General features: G+C 48.9%; 1 long non-coding RNA gene and 1 pseudogene across 1 annotated transcript; one reads left to right on the top strand and one right to left on the bottom strand.

The window, feature by feature from the left end:
* The first annotated feature begins 329 nt into the window (after nt 1-329).
* LOC123116325 (wall-associated receptor kinase 2-like) lies at nt 330-4,808 on the top strand (annotated as a pseudogene).
* Nucleotides 4,809-12,090: 7,282 nt separating this feature from the next.
* On the bottom strand, nt 12,091-13,980 carry LOC123116324 (uncharacterized). The gene is made up of 6 exons (XR_006457033.1): nt 13,691-13,980; nt 13,341-13,591; nt 13,129-13,227; nt 12,758-13,013; nt 12,560-12,635; nt 12,091-12,442 (listed from the first exon to the last, which is right to left on the bottom strand). It is a non-coding gene; the product is annotated as an uncharacterized lncRNA (long non-coding RNA).
* Nucleotides 13,981-21,942: the final 7,962 nt, after the last annotated feature.

The following is a 21,942-nucleotide window of genomic DNA, read 5'->3' as shown; positions in this document are numbered from 1 at the left end:
CCAAGCGGTCATGGAATTGAAGCTGCTTGCTGAAGGCCCTACTGGATGAGGAAGGCCAAATCTGACTCAGGCATGGATTGATGTTTCAAATATGCCAGGAAGTAAGATGGCCATATAAGGCAGGGGTGATAATGCAGCTATTACGCTTTGCCTGTGTCACTTCATCACTTAACCCTAGTCAACTGGTAGTCGCTCTCTAGTCCCTCGCAAAAAAAAAGGCAGCCAATAACGAGAAAGAACTACTGTTGCTTTGTTCATTCATCTATTTATATAGCCCACGGTAGCGCCATGGTCAGCAAGGAGCCCAGGGGCAAACAGCCACACACCTACTAGTTCACGCAAGGATGAAGCCGGGTTGTTCTCGGCTTCTTTTTATCTGCCTTTCGGCGACATGGGTGCTGGCCACGGCCGATGTACCGGCAGGCCAGCGTCCCGGCTGCCCGGCCAAGTGCGGCGACGTTGCAATCCCGTTCCCGTTCGGCATCGGCGAGCACTGCGCGTTGCACAGTGGCTTTAGCCTCAACTGCAAGAGCATCAACGGCACCATGAAGCCCTTTAAAGGGAACATCGAGGTGACCAAGATCTCCGTACCCAGCAGCAAGGTCTGGATGATGACGAGGATGTCCCGGCAGTGCTATTTGAAAGCCACTCGCACGACGAATTACTCTGATGCAAGCTTGAGCTTCACAAATTCACCCTTCTCGATATCGGAAGTGGATAACAAAATTATCGTCATCGGGTGCAATGCTGTCGCTTATATGATGAGCTCTACTGTGAGTAATTTCAGCATTTTTATTATACTGAATTACTGATCCATGTCAAAGTATTTGGGAAGGAAAAAACCGTTACTTCTATTAATTTTCAGCGAGTAAAACCTCTCTAGCTCCATTTTCATTATGTAGATGATGAAACCTACAAGTGTTTTTCAGTTAAGTAGACATCCGTTTTTAATTACAGATAACCAGGCAAAGAACATGCTACATAACAAAATGATGAACCATTCACGCGTTGTCGTCTGATAGCTAATAGTTAATCTTGTGAGCATGTATGCATTCTTCCTACCACTTCCTACCAGTGCATTCTTCTGAGCTTTCTATGACATCAAAGCTCTGCTGGACTCGGCTTGAAAGATACCTTTAATTTTCAGCTTGCACTTCTACCCCCCAGCCCCTGGTAGTGCTAGAGGTTAAATTCTCTCACCCTCCTTACAAACAGAGCCCCAACTTTTTCCAGCAAGTCTATCTATATGCCCCTTTGCAAGGGACCTTCCAGTTCCCGATGTAGGCCATGATCATGTCCCAAACTGTTCCATACTATTATTATCACTATTTTTTTCGAGGGGACAAACTGTTCCATATTAACCCAGACTTTTTTGTTCACACAATTTCGTTCCTGCTATTCCATAATCCTCACATCGTTGCATTAGTTACAAGTTACAGTATTAATGGCACCTTCCCAAAAACTTTGCAAAGATTCAGAAATAACTAACTTTCCTCCCACACAAGTTGAAATTTGGCCACAACACAGTAGAGAAGATGTATATTGTAACGATTCATGCGCTGTGAGCATTACATTGAATAAATCCGCTAGGTTCCATATAATTATTTTGAGGATCAGACGCAGAAATGCGTGAGTTCTAGGTGCTATCTTAAGTTTCCAAATAGCGGGGAGAAAAATAGGATGAATACTTCTAAAGCTAACGATATGGTGCATAGAGAAAAGTTGATTTGTCGATTGTCATAGAAAAAAAACTCTTACCATTAACCAGTGTGAACAGATTTGCAAGACTTTTTCTACAAATAATAGGTTAAAATAACATTTCCTTAGGATAAAAATCACGTAATTTCCTAATTTAAACCGTTACTCTGGTTAAAGACACCCCATATCCCCCCCCAACACACACACACAGAAAGGACATCTCATAATATAAGTTTTGTTTGGTTCGTTTTGTGTGCAGTACGTAATAGGTTGCTATTCCACATGCAAGAATGTCACCCTCGAGAATGGCAAATGCTCTGGCGCTGGCTGTTGTCAAGCCGATGTCCCAAAGGGAATACAGTATTATCGTGGCTATTTCAACGAAAACACAACACTGCTCAAATATGGAAAGACTACCCTTGCAACTACATGATAGTGATGGAAAAGGCAGCTTTCAGTTTCAACACCAGCTATGTCAAACCCAAAGTATTCTATGAGACATACAAGGAGGGAGTTCCTCTTGTCGCGAACTGGGTAATAAGACCATGGACTTGCAAGGCAGCTAAAAAGAACATGAGTACCTATGCGTGCATCAGCAGCCATAGTGCGTGTGTTGATTCCACCACCAACAATCCAGGTTACCATTGCAAGTGCTCCAATGGGTACAAAGGCAACCCTTACATCACGGCTGGATGCCAAGGTACCTTCCGTTTTCCTTCCTTCTACCTCACTTACATTTTCACCATCTCATGTAGATCATAAGTATACGCATTGTATAACTACTTGAATATAAAACATTTCTTTCCCAGATATTGACGAGTGCCGTGAAAAAGCTAATCCTTGTGGCCGAGGGATCTGCAAGAATACGCAGGGGAAATACAGTTGCTCATGCCACCCTGGGAACTATATGGCAAATGGTGTCTGCGTACCAATTCCAAAGTCTCCCCATTTTCCTGCGGTGCCAGTTGTAGGTGTGTTCTTCTCTTTGCTAAGTGAGCATATACATCATCACTACTAAGAAGGGGAAAAAAGCTCAACGCCCACCCCCACCTACCCAAAATGACTATTGATTTGCTATTTTTTCTCAAATATGTTTTAGGTTCAATATACCCCTCCAAAACTATACTACTTACATTTATGTCTTTATCCCCTACCTTTCTTGGATGCTCGATTTCATGACTTCGACAATGGTTTTGCCCGCAAGGCATTATCCAAGTTCTAGGAAGATCAGATATTGGGTATGACTGCCTCCTACGCTTTCGTCATCGAAGACCATGGTGATGGCCGTGGTTGCCTAGCTCACCGAGCTTGCGCCCCACCATCAATGCTCTGGTATTGTTTTCTTTTTTCAAAAATGAGGTTGACCCCGGAGTAGTCAGGTATTGATAGACGACGGTGCATCAGCCAACGAAAAGTGGTGCGTGCTGCTACCACGTGTCATTTTGTGTGTGCAGTATTTGGAAAAATAAAATTGGAACAAGCAGTATTTGGATGGCATGCATGTCACGCACTGGCAAAACAACCGTCCACAACGTCAAGACCGATGTCGTCCAAAATTAGTCTCGATAGTGAAATGAACTAGACACTATAGTTTGAAGGAGAAACTGATCCAACAATACTTTAAAAGGGAAAGTGAACCAAATAAATAGTTTGAAGGACCAAAAAAATTCTTAGTTTGGACCATAGTACAAAACATAACTCCAACATACTAGGTTTCAAGTGGGCCACTGTGTTTGATTTGAAAAGAAGAAAACAAGACATTAAATTCATTTGAGAAGGTATCTCATAACTATACTTGGATTGATAATCATGCAGGTGCAAGTGTTGGACTTGTCATCATTGTGATTTTTGTTGCCTTTGCATGCTTCATCCAAGAGAGACGGAAGCTACAGAACATGAAACAGAACTACTTCCGGCAGCACGGCGGCCTTATACTATTTGAAGAGATGAAGGAGAAGCAAGGCGTTACATTCAAAATCTTCTCAGAGGAAGAACTGCAGCAAGCCACGAACAAGTTCAGCGAACAACAAGTCTTAGGTCATGGGGGGCACGGGACCGTGTACAAGGGACTTTTCAAGGACAATTTGGAGGTGGCGGTCAAGAGATGCATGACCATCAACGAGCAACACAAGAAAGAGTTCGGTAAGGAGATGCTAATCCTATCCCAAATCAACCACAAAAACATTGTGAAGCTTCTGGGATGCTGCCTCGAAGTGGAAGTCCCCATGTTGGTTTATGAGTTCGTCCCAAACAGCACTCTCTTCCATCTCATCCACGGCAACCATGGCCGACGTATCCCCTTAGCCACTCGCTTGGGGATCGCTCATGAGTCCGCGGACGCGCTCTCCTACCTTCACTCATCCACTTCGACACCAATCCTTCATGGTGATGTCAAGTCCTCCAATATCCTCCTTGATGGCGACTACAAGGCTAAAGTCTCCGACTTCGGTGCCTCTATCCTGGCACCAACCGATGAGTCACAATTTGTAACACTTGTACAAGGGACGTGCGGGTACCTTGACCCGGAGTACATGCAAACATGCCAGTTGACAGACAAGAGTGACGTGTACAGCTTTGGTGTCGTTCTTCTGGAGCTGCTCACGGGGAAGAAGCCCTTTAGTCTTGATGCCTCTGACCAAGAGAAGAGCCTATCAATGATGTTTATGTCTGCAGTGAAGGAGAATAAGCTTCAGGAGATCTTGGATGATGGGATCAAGCAAGACAACATGGAGGTTCTTGAAGAGATCGCGGAGCTAGCGAAGCAATGCTTGGAGATGTGCGGTACGAATAGGCCATCGATGAAGGAAGTTGCAGAGAAGCTTGATAGGTTGAGGAAGGTGATGCAACATCCCTGGGTGCAACTGCAGCAAAACCCTGAAGAGAACGAAAGTTTACTTGGGCAGCGATCGGCAATGGTCAACTCGACGGTTGTTAGTGCTGAATATTTTAGCATCGAGAAGGAAGCAGTGACGAGTCTGGGATCTGGCTGATGAGTAATCGTACCTTAGACCTGTCCCGGTGCAAGTATCATAAAGGGTATCAATGCAGTGCCACTTAAGGAAAACGATGATGCGGCATTGCAGTTAAGAATGTGAGAGAAGATTGTTGCATCATATTGTGGAATAGTATAATACATTAAACGAGAAAAGTTTTTAAGAAATAGATCATATCCACAACTTTATGTTTGGATTCTACAAATGGATAAATGAAATGATAATATGATGCTATGCAGTGTGAATACAGTAACTAAAGCAGTATCATGCACTATGATATATACTATGCAGTGTGAGTGACCTTATTGTAATGTAATCAATCAGTTTGTCTATCTTTATTATCAGTTTCTCATAAACTTTGTCGGTCGTAATATCATTGTATATTATCATGGAGACAGATGGTAAATATTTGCTTTACCTTTTAAATTCAATGTAAAGGAACTAAATATTTTTTCATTACCAGTACCGAGTTTTTATCCAGATAGGTCAAATATTGTTATCAATGCAATATTATGCCAAATCGAAAATTTGAAATCCGACGAGGGGAGGAGGCGCGAGCCGAACCCAACCTGCGTGATCTGCGTGAAGAGATGGAATGAGAACGCTGCCATGTTCTTGCCTACCTGCGCACACACGCAAATCATCTCAAATTTCCATGGCGTCAGAGGACGGGAGGAACCGAACCTATGGGAAGAGCCGAAGAGGGCGAGGAGGCGCTTGAGCCCATTGACCTTGTCGGCATCGAAGCGGGAGACGGTGAGCGCCAAGAGCCCAGCATGGTGGCATCCTCTTAGAGGTGCTCGTCCGTGTCCATCCGCCCCCACCACTCACGAAGCCGCGGCGCCGCTCGCCTGCGGCCCGCACATCCTCGATTTTCCTCGGCCGCGGCGGCCGCCGTGTTCCGCTTCGAACCATTGGAGATAAGAGACGGGCACGCACGGGAAGCGAAGACGTTTTTTATTTTTTGGAAATGGAGAAGACGTATGTTCCATTATCCGCTTTCTGATCGGCGCTATCCATAACCTGGGCAGGTTTTTGAAAGGGCCGGCGGCCAATAGCAGAATTTTGTTCAAGAATGAATATCAGACCACTCACCATCATCTTGCCATTTTAGTTGGTTGATAAAACTAGAAGTGCACAACGCCCTTATGAACAAGTATAGTTGAAAATTTTGTGTCATATCTCATGCATGTCTCATTTTTGTTACATTTTACTTGCCGAATGCACAAATGATTCTCTGCAGCAGTCGGAATGCAGAGCTTTTTTGGCCAGAATCAGCTGCAAGTGGGAAGAAGAAAGCTAGTGATAATGAAAGTTTTCGATGGTCTCTAAGGACGATTCTTGCGCGATTTCAGGGGAAATCGAGAGCCTGAGGTTTCAGCTGGATGACAAGGTGAAACAACTACACTACTGGAAAATTGAAGTTGGGAGTTAAACTGGCTCTCAAAGTCTCAAGCCCAAGGAGATGAAATGCTTGAACACGCAAACCCAGGAGCTCAAAGTCTGGAACAAGGGCTTGGAAAAGGATGTAAGCTTTCTTGCATGTCTCCAATACAGTAATGAAAATAAATTTATTTATTTATGCCCGCAAACTCACGGAAATATATATATATATATATATATATATATATATATATATATATATATATATATATATATATATGCAGGATATGTTTGTAGCCTCCCGGGTCGCTCTCCTCGGGCGACTCTGGAGGCCGCCGCCGCCACCTACCCTCCGCCCCTCTCCACCACTCCTTCCCCTCACTGTCGCCGGAGGAGGCCGCGGGGCGAAGCCTAGCGGCGGACGGCGGCGGCGAGGTACCTTCCGCCTCGACCACCCCCCACCTGCTCCTTCAAGATCCAACCCGAAAGCTCCGCTGACATGGCCATGGCAGGCGCCCCGAGCCGATCTCCCCCTCCCTCTCCCGTGCCGGATTTGGCATGCCAACCTCCGGATCCGCCCTCTTCCTGCTCGGGGGGGGGGGGGGGGGGGCTGCCCGTGGCCGGATTCGGACCCGACACCCTCCCGCTTGGCTGCCTCGGCTCCGGCTGGCTTCCTAGCTGGCTCTCGTCCCTCTCCACCGTAGGCATCGACCCCCTCCACCTCCCCATGCTGCACTGCGAGCTGGGTCCGGCAGCGCCCGAGACCGGTGGTTTTCCCCTCCGCGTTCGTGCCCTGCCGTGTTGGCCGCCATGGCAGGGTCCGACCTGGATGTCTTTGCCCCTGCGCCCCGTCCCATGCTCTGCCACGGGCCTCCTCCCTCGTCCTCCACCGCCGCTCGTTCTGTTGTCGTTGTGCTCCTCCGCGCGCTCGCCAAACGAAGGTGGCGTCGTGGCTCCTGAATCTTGGGAGCCCTCCATCTCCCAGATCCCCCGGTGGGTTGTCGCTGTCTCGTGGCTTCACCTGCAGGCGGCGTCGCACCAGTGGTCCTCACTGGTGTCCTCGACGTCAAGGGAGCCTGCCGACGTCGCTGCCGGTGGGATTCACCTGGATCTGGGGCTGTCCATCCCAGCGCTGCCCGACGCTATTGGTGGTTGCCCTGCGTCGCGTCGTGTGCGCTGGACCTGTTCCACGCCGGGGTGGCCCTCGGCTGGTCACCTGGCTCCTGTGCGGCATGCTCTTGCACGCTCAGATGCGCCATCGCCAGGTTCTTCCCAGATCCTCTAATCCAAAAATGCATCCTCTCCTCCCATCCATTGGCTCTGTCTCCACCCTCCTCACCGGCGGCCTGCTCCACTCGTCCTCCCTCGGTTCACCATCCGCCTCACATGTCCGTCTCGGTCTTGTCCTCTGTAGCCCCTCGACTCCTCTTGGATGGCGGCTCACCATTGACGGATGTGCTACGGGAGAAATCCCCGCTGACCTTGTTCAGCTGACCACGGCGGCGCTACTTCGGCGTCACTTACCCTCTTGGGGGCGTGGCTCATGTGCCACTCCTGTCTCTTGGTCCGGATTCGCAGCTCTCGGCTCTGCCCTCTGGGAATTTAACCGGTTATGCTCCAGGCGAAAGCTCTGTGACGGCGTCATCCTCGGATGTCGTCCACCTTCTTGAAGGCGTCACTAGGGAGCTCCTTGCCGCCATTCATCCTTCTTTGCCCTTGGGGGTTGGTCATCCTCTGCTCTGCTAGCTCAAGACCCTCTCATGACCGTCGTCTGTTTTGGTGAGCTTCGTGCTCTTCGTGCTATCTCGGTTCATCTTTGCTCAACAACGACGCAATGATGCCTTCCCACCTTGCTAATCGTGTCGGCTTACTGTGGCGGAGTTTCCAGTTAAGGTTCGTGATGGGTCACTCGTTGATTGGTGCTGCTCCTCTGTTGTGCCAAGGGGTTGGTACGCACGCCGGTGTGGTGCGTTAGGATAGTTGTTTAGTGTTGGTATTGTGATTCCTCGACGACACACCACTTCCACTCGACTTTTATGGTGGTGGTCTCTTGGCTTGCTGGCTAGGTCTTGCCTTCTTCAGGGCGTCCATATGTTCTCACCCTATGTAATCTTTCCCTACTGTGCGGTTTTTCGGCCCAGTTTCCCTTATAAACGGGGTCAGCTTGTTAAGGTTTTCGATCCGGTTTTCCTTATAAACTGGATCAAATATTTGGCATTATGGCCACTTTGAGCAATATATTCAGGTGGGGACTCCCCCCCCCCCCCCCCCCCCCGCGGTGACCGTTCAAAAAAAACTACAGAGTATAGAGTCATATATTTATGTTGATTCAGTTTTTCTACCCTTTAGGTCATAGAGGTTAGAAGATAGTGAAGGGCTACAAGAGGATTTTTGTGGTTGAGATCCGAATGGCCTTTTTTTTTGCCATCATGCCATGATTATTTGCGTCCATATGTAATATGTTCAAACCATGATGCCATTTTGTAAAGTCGTAGATTCCACAGAGCTGATGTACCTTCTTCTAATTTTACACTTTAGGATTGGACATTCTCTTACCAGTCATGCTATCAAATGTGTTGTCTGCCGACTGTTTAAACTTTACATTCTCTATTAATCAATCTCCGAGCAGTCATGAAGTTCCATACATTAGTTTACTCAAGTTTAGCATGGATATGCATCTGCATCTTTCACTTGTTTCCATAGTAATTCCATACATTTCTTATTTGCATGCTCTTGATGATGAGCTCAGTTGCAGAACTTAGTAAAAGCGGGTTCCCAAGGATCAAAGCAGAGGTGAAAGATGTTAGGAAGTGGGGAATTCACATCAACTACCAAGAGAAAAGACTTGTCAGGTTTTCATCACGTGTCTGCCTATTAAAGTTGTGTATATTTTTTTAAAATTTAAATCTTCCAATATGCATATGCTGAAAATCATGAATGTTTTCATAATTTTTGAATTACTTTCTGTTGACTCAGAACGAAATAAGAGAAATTAGCTCTTAAGAGTAAAATGTATTTGTCTGTTAATGTGGTTGGCTGTAGTTGTTCTTGCTAAGAGAAAATTCAGTTTGTATGCCCACCTTATAGTGTCTACTTCATACTGCAGATATAGGAAGTAGTAAAAGCAGTGTGAGATTCAGTTCCAAATCCGAAGCCTTGTACCCCTTCCTTAAAAAATCTACTGCTTATATATAGTTAAAGGTTGATCTTAAATGCAGATGGTGACAAACTTGGTTGATCAAGAAATGGGAAGATTAAGCATCCAATAGCAATAGCAATAGCACAGAGATAGGTTCTAAGAAAAAGCACGGAGATAAAGCTGACTAGAGTAAACAATTCCAAAAGTTGGCAATAGATGTTGCATCCTGTACTTGTTTCTGAAGTTGCTAAAGGGAGGGAAAAGAATTGTGCAGAAACATATTTAGGCAAGGAGGGTGTAGCGCACGAATAATCTGCCACCTTACCGTTGCGCCTCTCCTCGCCGCCACTGGCCACCGCAAGCGAGGAAGGCAATGCCGGCGGCCCCGCACTCCTCCTGGTTGAGCGGCTGCCATCAGTAACTGCATGTGAGGAAGGTGCACGGCTGCGAATCGGCAGCTTTTTTGCGAGCCAGACTCACTAGAGCCACGCGTGCCTCTTCGCTGCACGCCTCGGAGAGCGCGGGAGACGGACGGGATGTCTCATAACTCCCTTCCCCCTCTCGTGTCACCGTCCACCCCTCCATTCACACCACTCTCTTACTCTCCTCACCGCCCCTTACTCTCCTCCGACGGCTCGCTCGCTGCCGCACCGCCCCCTGACCCCATCATCGCCGGCAACAACAACATCCAAGACCGATGGGTGGCCGGCCTCGTGAACTCAGGCATTGACCTGATGGCGGCCATCCGCGCGCCATCCCCTTTTGCACCAGGCCCCATCATAGGGCCGATGAGGTGTCGGCTGCTTCGTCTATGCCGCTGTATCCGGACCTGGTGGTCCTTGGTTCGGTTGCGCCGCTGGAAGAGACATCAGGTGCGCCACTGTTCAGAACCCCAGTGGGTGGAGGTTTTTTTTAACCCCCATTCGAGGGTTTTCTTTGGGCAGCGCGGCAGTGCCATGGATGACGGCGCCCTCTTCCTCAACCTCCTGCGTAACCAGGAGCACCAGTGCATCGCCAGTGGCCCTCGGCATTGCCAGCTCGTCCTCTTCGGCCTGCCTCTCCTTCCCGCCGGGATTTTCTCCTTGGCCGGTGTACGCTCCAACGGCACCTGCTCCTGTAAGTTGCATTTCCCCCCTTTGCTCGCAGATGTAGATTAAGGTTTGTTGTACCAGGCATGGCTTAGATTGGATTTGATTTGGCAATTGCCACTGATCCAGTGCTATGATCTACACAGAGCATTGCATGTTTTGCAACTAGCGCTGATCAGTGCCAGTTGCCCAAGTGCAAGTGGCACTGATGAGTGACACTGGCACTTGGGCAACTGCCACTGATCAATGCCAGTTGCCAATGATCATCTCACTGATCCTTTGCAACCGCCAACCATTAGAGGCAGTTGCCAATGCTTTGTTACTAACACAAGTCATCTTACCTGACAAGATCATGAAGACGGAGTGGGACGTAGCCGGTGGAGGAGCGCATGTCGTGGCTGGCACCGAGGGCGCCGAGGACCTGATCCTAACGAACTGCTTGCTTAAAAGGGTGAACCTGCCCGGTAGGATCGCTGCCATGAGCCAGCCACCTTCATGGGGACGGTCTCTGAGCATCGGCCACGAAGAGGGGGCATGAGAGCCGCTGCGTTTCTACGTTCAGATCAAGGACATGGAGGATCTCGCCATGCTCATCATCCCGCCCAAGTTCACGGAGGTGATGGAGCAACGGCTGGTGATCAAGCCCCCGCGCGTCGTTACGCTGTCGGCCAACAAGTGGTGCGAGTTCTGGGTTCAGGTCCAGAACTTCCTGGGTCAGATGGTCCTTAACCGAGGCTGGCAGTACTTCTGCCGCCGCCACAGGATCGTCCCCGGCGACCTCCTCATCTTGTGAATCTCCGTGCTTGGCCTCAAGGTGCAGATCTACAACCACGACAACTCGATCATGTGCAGGGTGTGCTGCAGCATGCACAACTGCATCGGCAACATTTCTCTCGCGCTCTAGAAGTCTAAAGTATAAACATGTTAGTAGTTTGTGTTGATGGTGTGAACTAGTGCTGCAAACTTGTTTATATTTTGGCAGGATCAAGACCTGATGTGAAGTAGGGGGCATGGGATGCCCCTGTTGTCTTAAACCTTAAACACTACTATTAGTATGCATGCTTATCAGTGGTTGTTTATCTGTTGTTGTGTAGTTAATTAGGTAGCGAAAATTTGTTTCTGAGCCCGAGCTCAGATGCTCTCGAAATCAAGACCGATGGTTCGCATGTGGATCAGGGCTGCCCGATGTATTTCCCGGCCGTATATGCCCTTTTCTGGAACGTTGCAGGGACGCATTCATTGCGACGGAGCGTCCAGCCGCCGTCGCGGGACAGATATGCAAGAGATGGCTCGGCACTGTTTCTGAGCCATCACGAGCCGCGCGGGTCGTTTAGCCAGTCGCGCCCAGCCCGCTGGCCATAAATGCCAACCCACACTCCCCAACTCTCATTGCTGAATATGTCTAGTAAAGAAAACGTACTGCCTTGTTTTGGTCATGGATCGGTGCATAAGTAAAATGACGAACAACAGCGGACGCACATGTGTTTATGAAAATCAAAATTTATGTAGGGCAAATGTATTGGAAAATATGGCTTTGCAGAAGATAAACTATGTTCATCCGGTACCGGTGGCCGATGAGAAAAAGCTGGACAAACTGAAATGTAAGGCTAAGTTTGCATAGATGTGAGGATTCTGAACACTAAATGAATAAAAATCTAATATTTAAGTGATGCTCGTTTATGAAGTCAGTTTTGGAGGCACAATATGAACACGTCGTAATATGTGTAGTGAAGAAACCATAATGGTACAAGGGTGAAAGCTGATGCGACTTAAATAAAAGGTTCCACAACTTACAGGCATAATGATGTATCTGGTTCTACATCGTCGAATTTAAATATAGCCCTCGCATAAAGCATGGGGTTACGGTAAATAAGAAGGGAAAAGAAAAACATTCATGGATACCGTCACACGGCACAAGAAAGAAAATACCGTCACACGGCACAAGAAAGAAAATACCGTCACACGGCACTCATATCCTTTTGGGAGACTATATTTTCCCACTAAATGGACTAGCTGGAGTCAAGCCATGAGTCACTGGGTGCTAGTACCGTCCAGAGTTCATTGTGCGCCAACTTTGACGAGTTCCCCTGTAGTTTAAGGCACTCATGTAGTGCTTGCTTTTTTGTTTTGTCGAAGTTGTTCTGTATAGGATTTGATGTTGTTAGGGAGTTGAAATGCGTGAATCAGGTGTGACTAATAAAAGGAATAACTCATAAAATGAGTACTGAAAAAAAAAAGAGTTTACGTTCAGTATTCACCTTTGTTAGCGGGATCTTCAACTTAGAGCGGTCATAGTGCCTGACAACATGAAGCACGCAAGCTCCAGTTTCACCCCTTTTGGTTCGATCATTTATGCAAAAAAAAAATGAATAAAAAAATTAGTTCACTTGCAGATATCCGGGGAAAAAACCTTATGTTTTATATGCTTGCTGTACACTTCGCGATTAGGAAAGTACTTAGTAAAAGTTTCTTCCGCTACAACCGGGTACTTGGTCACCCACTGACCACCTTGCGTAGGCCATCCAGCATAATACTCATTAAGGCACTGGAATAATGCATGGTGCAGCTTCCAGGCAATCATTTCATGCTTATCTTTTGATGCTTCGCTTGGGCCGTCACCTTTGATGAAGGGGTCAATGACATGGAGTTTCCTTGAATCATGTCCCACATCAGAAGTATCCACCCTTCTTCGAGTGGAACTGGTAGAAAGAACTGTGCAAGAAAATCAAACATATCACAGGAATAAAAAAATTAAGGGAGGTACTGATGGCACACAAAAATATAATGTACCATGGGAAACAAAACAGGGCAAGTATGAAAGACACACCATCTGAGATGAGGTTATGTCATAAGGGATATCCTTTCCAACAAGCTGGTCCTGGATTGAAATGTTGGTGACATATTCATGGTCCGCTAATACAATCGTCTTGATTGGGATAAAAACACGTGGGTATGAACATAAAAAAAGAGGTGAGAATAAAGTTGCAGATTTTTGGAGGTATTCAAAAATGGAAAAACAAGTTTGCGCACTGTGATTACCGTGAATCCAGGCTCCATATTGTGCCTCCATTTCATGTATGGGCACTCTGAAGTCTGAAGTAGCTTCCTGGTCGGATTGAGTGTACCTTCTTATGATGATAGACGCGAGCTCGTGATCGAGTGCTCGCGGCTCAAGGAGCTGCTGACGCATAGCTGTCCCAGAAATGCGAATCAGCTCATGCACGCAGAAGTCTGATTAGTGCTGGGCACTCGCATCTGCACGACTTGCTGTTCTCGGCTTCTGGTTTTCCCTGCATTGACATCAGCAACAAGTAAACGATTACGGCAGTTCATGCACCGCGAATGCTTTTACACAAATTATGTTTTCAGAAATATTTCTCCTGTCTTACTGAGCAACCACGGACGATTTCTTGCATGCATTTCGTTCTTCCAGCATTTAGACGGCTCTTGCTGTATCTTATTCCAAACCCGATCTCCCAGGAGTACTGAGTACAGATTATAGAAATCATATGCCTCGCCCAAAGAATCGAAGCTAAGGCCTAGCTCTGGTCGTATTACGCTTTTGTCAGGCTGCTCTCGATACTTGCGCACGGAAAGCTCGAGTGCACTCATCCGGGATGGGCACGGGGCCCTGTCCGGCGGCGCACTGCCAAGGCGAAGACTGCATTTTGCCAGTTCACACATTCTTCAGAACTAAAATTACAGTCATTGTTTATTCACCACACAAGATAAATTCAGGGAACTTATGAACGACTCCCTTAATCAGTGTTTGTTCTTCCAGACCATAATGTCTACCATGCATATCAGTATTTTACAAACGCATGCCAGAAATTAAAAACACTGTATTTTTTTCTTCATACCGCTTAGTCCAGCCAGGCGCCTCTCGGTTTACCCTGTCAATGGACTGTGTTGACCTTGTCGGAGAAGCAGCACGTTGACGGCGCGCCCCTACTATCGCACCAGCATCTCCATCTCCCCCAACATTCTCAGCCATGGCAGACCCACCGTCTGAATCACCGCCCTCCACATTTTCCCTCCTCCCCCCATTTTTCTACGAGGTAATGTAGTGGAACCGGATCCGGATTCTCAAGGCTGTCGGCGAATTCCTTTCTTATGGGGAACCTGAGAGAACCGGTGGCCATAGCCAGAAGAAAACGATGGCTTGTAAGCTCGTTGTCTCGCAGTGTCGTTGCTTACTGCAGGAAAATCAAACAAGGAAAAAACATAGATCTGATTTGAACCTAACCTGTCGACTGCATCCAGCAGGAACTCCATGCCCGCGGTGTCCATCCGAAGGTTCTCCGGCGACTACGCACGGGGCGGCGCGGCTCAACACGTATATCCGGTGCTTTCCCTACACTGAATCGGGGGTGGCGGCGAGAGGTTTCCAGGATGAGCGAGACAAAGGGAGACGGGGAAATCCTTTTCCTTTTCCGACCCACATCCCGCACGGGTGGGCGACCAGATGTCAGCTTTCTACCTGGACCCTATCTGACACAAGGCCCAGATAGAAAATGTGACGTCCTAGTCCACGGCCCAGCTCGTGCCGTGCCGCCGTCCGTCCAGGGCGCAACTGCGGACCCACGCATTGGCTACTGTTTTGTACCGTATTCGCTCGTATCCGTGACTTACCGCGTCGCGCATCTGACACGCCAGCTGGATTTGTTCCCATCCCGAGACAGATATGGACGAGAGGGATTTCGGACTCAGATGAGCCCGAGCTCCAAATCGCCGCACTCATTAGATAGTTTGTTCTTATGCTATGCTTCTTGTTGTGCTATAAATGTGGTGGTAAGGTCACCGAATTTAAAAGGGATGAGCAGAACATCAACATGTACACAGCCAAACAGGTGTGATGTGCATCTGCCGACTTCTGAAGCACATATGTGTGCAACCAAACAACTAGCCCTAAAATCAGCACTGATGCAATACGAACTACCAAACAACATGCAGATATTGATTTTTAACCTGTTTTTACTCGGCCAGGCTGAACTGAGACCAATATGCAATGCTGATAATATTTGACATGACAACCAGACACGCGCTTAGCAACTCATCTCATTCACTAGGAGGGATCCTGGACGCGTGGAGGTGGAGCCACTTCAAAGCTGGCAGTATCTAGGCACCTGTGTGAAATCGTTGCCCAGCATCACATTCAAACGATTTTGATGTGTTGCCTTGATATTCCATAGAGACGTGTGGGATTTTCGTGTTCCCTGAATCAGTCAGCTCTGCTCCAAGATGGACGGGGCCCAGGAGGCAGTACTCTCTCTGCACGAGGCTCCACTCGTTGGTCTAAGATTACTAAGAAAAGAAAGCCTGCGAGCATGTGGACCAATTCACAGTCCGTAACACGTTTTGTCCTCACACTGCGCCTCTGCTAGTATTCGTAGAGACTTGGGATGCAGTGGCAGAAATGACAAATCTGATCTGTGGACAATACTATTTCACAAATTGAACTGTGTTTGAAAAAATTTCACGCAACTGACCCTTTTATGTAGCGTCCGACATCTAGGCGTCACACTATACTGTACAGCGCTCAGACGCTACACGCCTAGCCAGCATCGCACCCCAAGCTACCTAAAAAATGCCAAGTCAGTGTGACATGCACTATACTCCCTCCGATTCTTTTTTTTCTGCGCATAAGTAACATCTCGGATACCTAGAAGTAGCTTGCTGGTTGTTTTTTTAACTGCTTTACCCCTATGCATGCATGAAAAGCGCTGGCCTATTTTAATCACTGCATGCAGTGGATTGGCCGGTACTTGCGGCTGCTTTTATCTATCCCATGCGCGCAGTACGGGCCCGCTGCATGGCGTGTTTGATTGGCTGCCGTTTCACTACAGCTGCCAAAAGCAGTGCTAATCACTGCGGTTAAACCAGGGTATGCTTGGAAACGCGCAGACTAATAAGGAAAAAAACGAAAAAAGAAAACGGATCGGAGGGAGTACAAGATTACATAGCGTCTATAAATCTGTCTAACCTACTTGCAGAAACGTCGCTGCCGCCCTATCCCCTAGCTCGTTTCAGTCCTTTGCTATGGACACGAGATAGATAGAGCAGCATGTGCATACGTGCCCTGCCCACGTGAGCCTGGCCAGGCCTGTCCCAATGCGACGGAAACACGTTGATGGCACCATCGGTGGGACATGCTACTTCTGGTTCTCATGCAAACCTATCCATGCACGCATCAGCGTATTTATACACATTGCTCTATGATGTGCTGCTTCCGACAGGAGCTTGGTATACCAGCCAGTAGTGCAACGCCTATACGCTAGGCGCTACACTGTATAGTGTAGCGTCTAGCTCTTAGACGTTGCACACCGATTTAGCATTTTTCAGGCAACCTGAGGTACGACACTATCTAGGTGTGTAGCGTCCGGAAGTTAGACGTTGCACAGTGTAATGTGACGCCTAAATGTCAGGCGCTACATAAAAAAGTTGGATGAAATTTTTTCAAACATAGTTCAGTTTGTGAAATAGTTCCGTTTATAGGTCAGATTTGTCATTTTTGCCGGGATGCAGTGACGCGGGCCGAAAGCACCACACGGTGGAAATTAACACATAAGGATTTTTCTATCCTAAATTCTAAAAAGTGCAGCTGCAGTTTTTTGAGCTTGCGAGCACACACCGTTTTGCGTCGTCCGATGGAAATCGCGGCCTCAGGTGCTGGGCGGGCGGTGCACCCAACACTCACCCCGTTTCTCTTCCCGGTGCGGCCGTTTTGCCCCACGATCCACTCCTCTCCCATGTACACACCTTCCTCCACGCCCCAGCGAGACCGACTGCGTTGCGCCTCCATCGAAGCCCTCGCGCTGGCACCGGAGATCCTCCATCCCCAGCCTTCTTCTCGGCCGACATACCCCACACCCCGGCTCCCTCGCTCTAGACCGGCGCCGACGCGCCCCCGCTTCTCCCTCCCGGCGTCGTCCTGTGCTCCACCGTGTCGATCCCTCACCGGGTCGATGCATCCCGCGGCTCGGACCTTAGATCCCTGTCGGATCTGAGCACTTGTCGTCCAACGATGGGAACAAAAGAAGGAGCGGCTCCTCCAATTCTGCTCTGCCCCTCCGCCGTCGTGCGCTGCCTTGGCTGAGCCGCCGATCTACCCCTTTCCCGGTTGATTGAGATGGCACTCCGTGTCCTTGGCTCGCTCCACTGCAGAGTACTGCCAAATTCCATGTCCTCATGTCAAACTCAAACAGGTCGTGTCTGTTCATGTAAATCGAAATCTGAGTCGTGGTGTTGTATAAACTGATGGATTGATGGATGGATGATTGATTGATTTCATATGGCTATGAATCTGTGATGTGATGCTCGTGGATTTTGGGAGGGAATCCAGCGAGTACCTTTCTGATTGCTCGTTTAGCTTTGGTGATTCAGTCAGACTGAATGTCTGATAATTAGTCTGATTGCCTGCACTATCATCGTTGCACATTCTGTTAGCAGGCAACTTTGGGGAGGGCTGGAGTTGGAAATTGCCTAGCAGAGGCCCCGAGTTTCCCACATGCTATGTGTTTTGATTTTTGAGAAACCGCTAGATAGAGGTGATAGCTTCATCGTCTTTGCACTAGCATTTTTTTCTGTCACCAGGCAACTTTGGGGAGGGCTGAAGGTGGCAAATGCCTGGGCAGAGGCCCCGAATTGCCACATATGTGGTTTTGAATTTTGAGAAACTGCTAGAAGAGGTCATGAGTTTGGATAGCTAGTTATCTGTGTTCTTCTTCCAGTTTGTTGTAAGATAACAGCATCCCATCTCAATCCTATGTTGTTGTATGTGTTCCTGAAGTAGATCAGGGGAGCTGGAGCCGTTTGTTGTTTTATTGTGCATAATTTTTGTGTGTGTTGTACTAAACTAAACTTGAGGAGATAAATTTACCACAATTTCCTGAAATTATGGATGGATACAGTGTACTCCTAGCAATGAATATGAACAATTCATTCCCCTTCATTTTGATTCATGGCCAAGGCAGAGCAAGTAACAATGGAAGTAATGCTAGATTGACCGCAAAAATATGGTCGGGCCAGCATTGTGTGCACACGCCGACCCAAATCAAAAAACGGACAGGGCGTCTGTCGGTGTCAAAACCGGCGGATCTCGGGTAGGGGGTCCCGATCTATGCGTCTTAGGCTAATGGTAACAGGAGGCAAGGGACACAATGTTACCCAGGTTCGGGCCCTCTTAATGGAGGTAAAACTCTACTTCCCGCTTGATTGATATTGATGATATGAGTGTTACAAGAGTTGATCTACCACGAGATCGTAGAGGCTAAACCCTAGAAGCTAGCCTATGATGATTATGATTGTGCCTCTAAGGACTAAACCCTCTGGTTTATATAGACACCGAAGAGGCTAGGGTTTACATGGAGTCGGTTACAAAGAAGGAAATATAATATCCGGATCGCCAAGCTTGTCTTCCACGCAAAGGAGAGTCCCATCTGGACACGGGACGAAGTCTTGAGTCTTGTATCTTCACGGTCCAACAGTCCGGCCAAAGTATATAGTCCGGCTGTCCGGATACCCCCTAATCCAGGAGTCCCTCAGTAGCCCCTGAACCAGGCTTCAATGACGATGAGTCCGGCGCGCAGTTTGTCTTCGGCATTGCAAGGCGGGTTCCTTGTCTGAATACTCCAAAATAATTATCGAACACTTGGATCGTGTCCGGATCTGCAAGATGATCTTCATACACCACCGTAGAGAGAATGATATTTTACAAATATAATCTGCTGACAACTTTAGACAAAGTGACATGACACTACGGTCGGGTCATTATTCGAACCGTTTTCCCACAACCAGCCATAGCGCATATCGCGAGGCGGTTTCCTCTGCATGTCTTGCCGAAGCAGAGATCGTGTCCCCTTATTGCGGGTTCTCATCAATACGGGTATGGGTAGCCCAAACGCACCGCTAATTGCGGCGAGTGGAGAACGAGCGGGTTCCACCAGGCAAGTCGGGAGGCGCAAAAGCTTTTACCGCCTCTGTAAAGAGATAAGGTCTCTTCCTTTTTACCCACGCCTTTTCCCTCTGCTAGTCCATTCCCCTCTGCACGAGCTCTAGCGCCCAAGCACTCTTCTTTTCCACCAAAGAGAGGTTCTCCGAAGATGTCTGGATCTGGAGCAGGAGGCAAATGGATGGCCTCTACCGTCCAGGAGAGGGATATCAAAAAGCTCCGAGAGGCCGGGTACTTGGCCAAGAAAATCGACCACCGTCTTCCACCGGCGGGACAGATCGTCCCCACTCCGGAGCCCCATGAGAGGGTCGTGTTTCTTCCTCATTTCATCTGCGGGCTCGGGTTTCCCCTTCACCCATTTGTTCGCGGCATCATGTATTATTACGGGATTGATTTTCATGATATGTCCCCCAATTCTTTCCTTAACATTTCGACGTTCATCGTCGTATGCGAGGCTTTTCTCCGTATTTCGCCCCACTTCGGCTTATGGCTGAAAATCTTCAACGTGAAGCCCAAGGTGGTGAATGGCGAGCACGCCGAATGAGGCAGCTCTATGGTGAGCAAGATGCCCAAGGTCGTATGGCCAACGGGCACCTTCAATGATTCCGTCAAGGAGTGGCAGCAGCAGTGGTTGTATATCACCGAACCACGTGGTAAAAAGTGGGCCGCTGCTCCCGAATTCAGATCCGTAGCCCCACTGCGGCTCACGTCCTGGCCCGAGAAGGGCCTGAACTGGTCCTCATCCGACGAGCTGTCAGTGCTCCAAACGCGCGTCCAGAGCGTGGTCGACAAGGACGTCAAACTCGTCAACGTAGTCCAGGTGATGTTAGTTCGCCTGGTTCTCCCTTGCCAGTGTCGAGCCTGGAATTTGTGGGAATATGACCAGGCCGAACACCAGACCCTACGGGAGCTCTATGGCTCCTCCCAAAAGGACATCTGGAAGGTGCTCTTCAAGTCCGGCAAACCGTGGCCGGGCTCCGCCGAGGACCGCGGGTATCAACTATCCCGCTCTGCAAGTTCGGTAAGTCATTGTTGTGCTTTGTCCATCCGTGTTTTAGCCGGCATATCCCGACGCACTCATCATGTTTTCTACAATAATCCCAGGAATGGACGAAAAAGATGGAGCGGATACACTGTCCGGCCCCACTGCCGGAGGAACCGACCGGACCTCTTCTAACGAAGATGCTGGTCCCAGCGCCTTACGAGGCACCGAAGAAAGAGGCCTTCAAGAAGGTCAAGAAGACCCGGAGTGGCCTTCGTCATCGTGATGCTTCGGACGCAAAGGATTCCAGCGACCATCCTTCCTCCAAAGATGAAGAGAAGGAAGAAGACGAGTCCCCCGCAGGGGGAGGGAAGAAAAGGATGGCCTCCTCATCCCTGGAGGCCGAATCACCGAAGAGCGGGAAAGGTTCCCTCCCCGAGGCGTCCACCACGGCTGCTGATAGCAGCCCCGAGTGGGATCCCAGGGCCCAGCCCCTGGTAAAGTCGTAAGTATACGAAACCCGCACACACCTACGTGCGCGAGGTCATTAGGATGTAGTAGTTTTAACCGTCGCCATGTTTTGTACAGCCCGGCGAGGTCCCACGCTGGACAGTCCTCATCGGAGGATTCGCTGAGCTCAGATGCCCTGGCGAGCGAGACGCCTCCAGAGCCCCCTTCCCCGAAGCCTAGGCGCGACACCGAGGTGTCGTCTCAGCGGGACCTGGACCAGGGAGGCATATCCCTGGGGCCGGACACACGGGAGCAGCGGCTCCCATGCATGTCGATGGCGGGGGTGATCTTAGGTCCGGACCCCAGCCGGACACGGTCCTGGAGACCTTTAAAGCTCCGGGATCGGGTGAGCAGCCGCCTTTGGGGGGCTTGCCTGCTCCGCCAGCGGCCTCTGTCCAAGCAGAGTTGTCGGGCGGCCTATCGACAGTGCTAAGAAGCGCGTCTATCGTCGATGAACATCGTGCCCTCATGGGTGCGGTTATTGAAAAGATTCAGTCTGCTGAGAGCGGGCTAAACGAATCCTGCCTTAGTCTTATAAAGGGCTTTGAGGTATGTTTTTTACGAAACCTTTGGGAGATTGTCATACTATGAGTAGTAGCCCCTGATGCACTGTCCGGTGAAATAAAGCTGAATAGGGGGATCAAATTTTTCCGTTTTGCAGGAGACTCGGTTAATGATGTGTATCCCTTTGTTTGAAAACAGGCGTCTGTAGGGATGACCGCCGCTCATAGTGCGGAGGTGTCCGAACTAAAGCAGTGTCTGGAACGGGCCGAAGAGGAACTTGGCCGCGTGAAGAAGCAGTTGGAGGACAAGCAAGGTATGTCGAAACCTTGTGCTAAGTTGAGCACGAATTAGAAGTTGTGCCTGATTAAGATATTTCCATTGTATGCTCTAGGGGCGAGTGCTGAAATTGAGGCACTGAAGAAGGCTGTGGCCGAAGCCAATAGTAAGGCCGCCTCCGAACAGGCTCTTCATGAGAAGCATGAGGCCAGGGTCATTGAAGCTGAGCGAGAGCTCCTAGAGGCCGTGAAGAAAAGCAAGGGCTTGGAGCAGAGTCTAGTAGGGACAGAATCCGAACTCGCCCAAGCTCTCCAAGCCGTAGAGGATGCTCGGGAAGAAGCCCGAGGTGCTCTGAGGGACATTCAGGAGGCCCGGAAGGTTGCGGCTGGTAAGGCCTTTTGTACTCAAGGCCATTTTTA

Source organism: Triticum aestivum, chromosome 5B (assembly GCF_018294505.1).
Source record: "Triticum aestivum cultivar Chinese Spring chromosome 5B, IWGSC CS RefSeq v2.1, whole genome shotgun sequence".
NCBI lineage: Eukaryota > Viridiplantae > Streptophyta > Magnoliopsida > Poales > Poaceae > Triticum > Triticum aestivum.
Note: the sequence above shows the minus strand (reverse complement) of the source record. Positions and strands in the feature narration are given on the sequence as shown.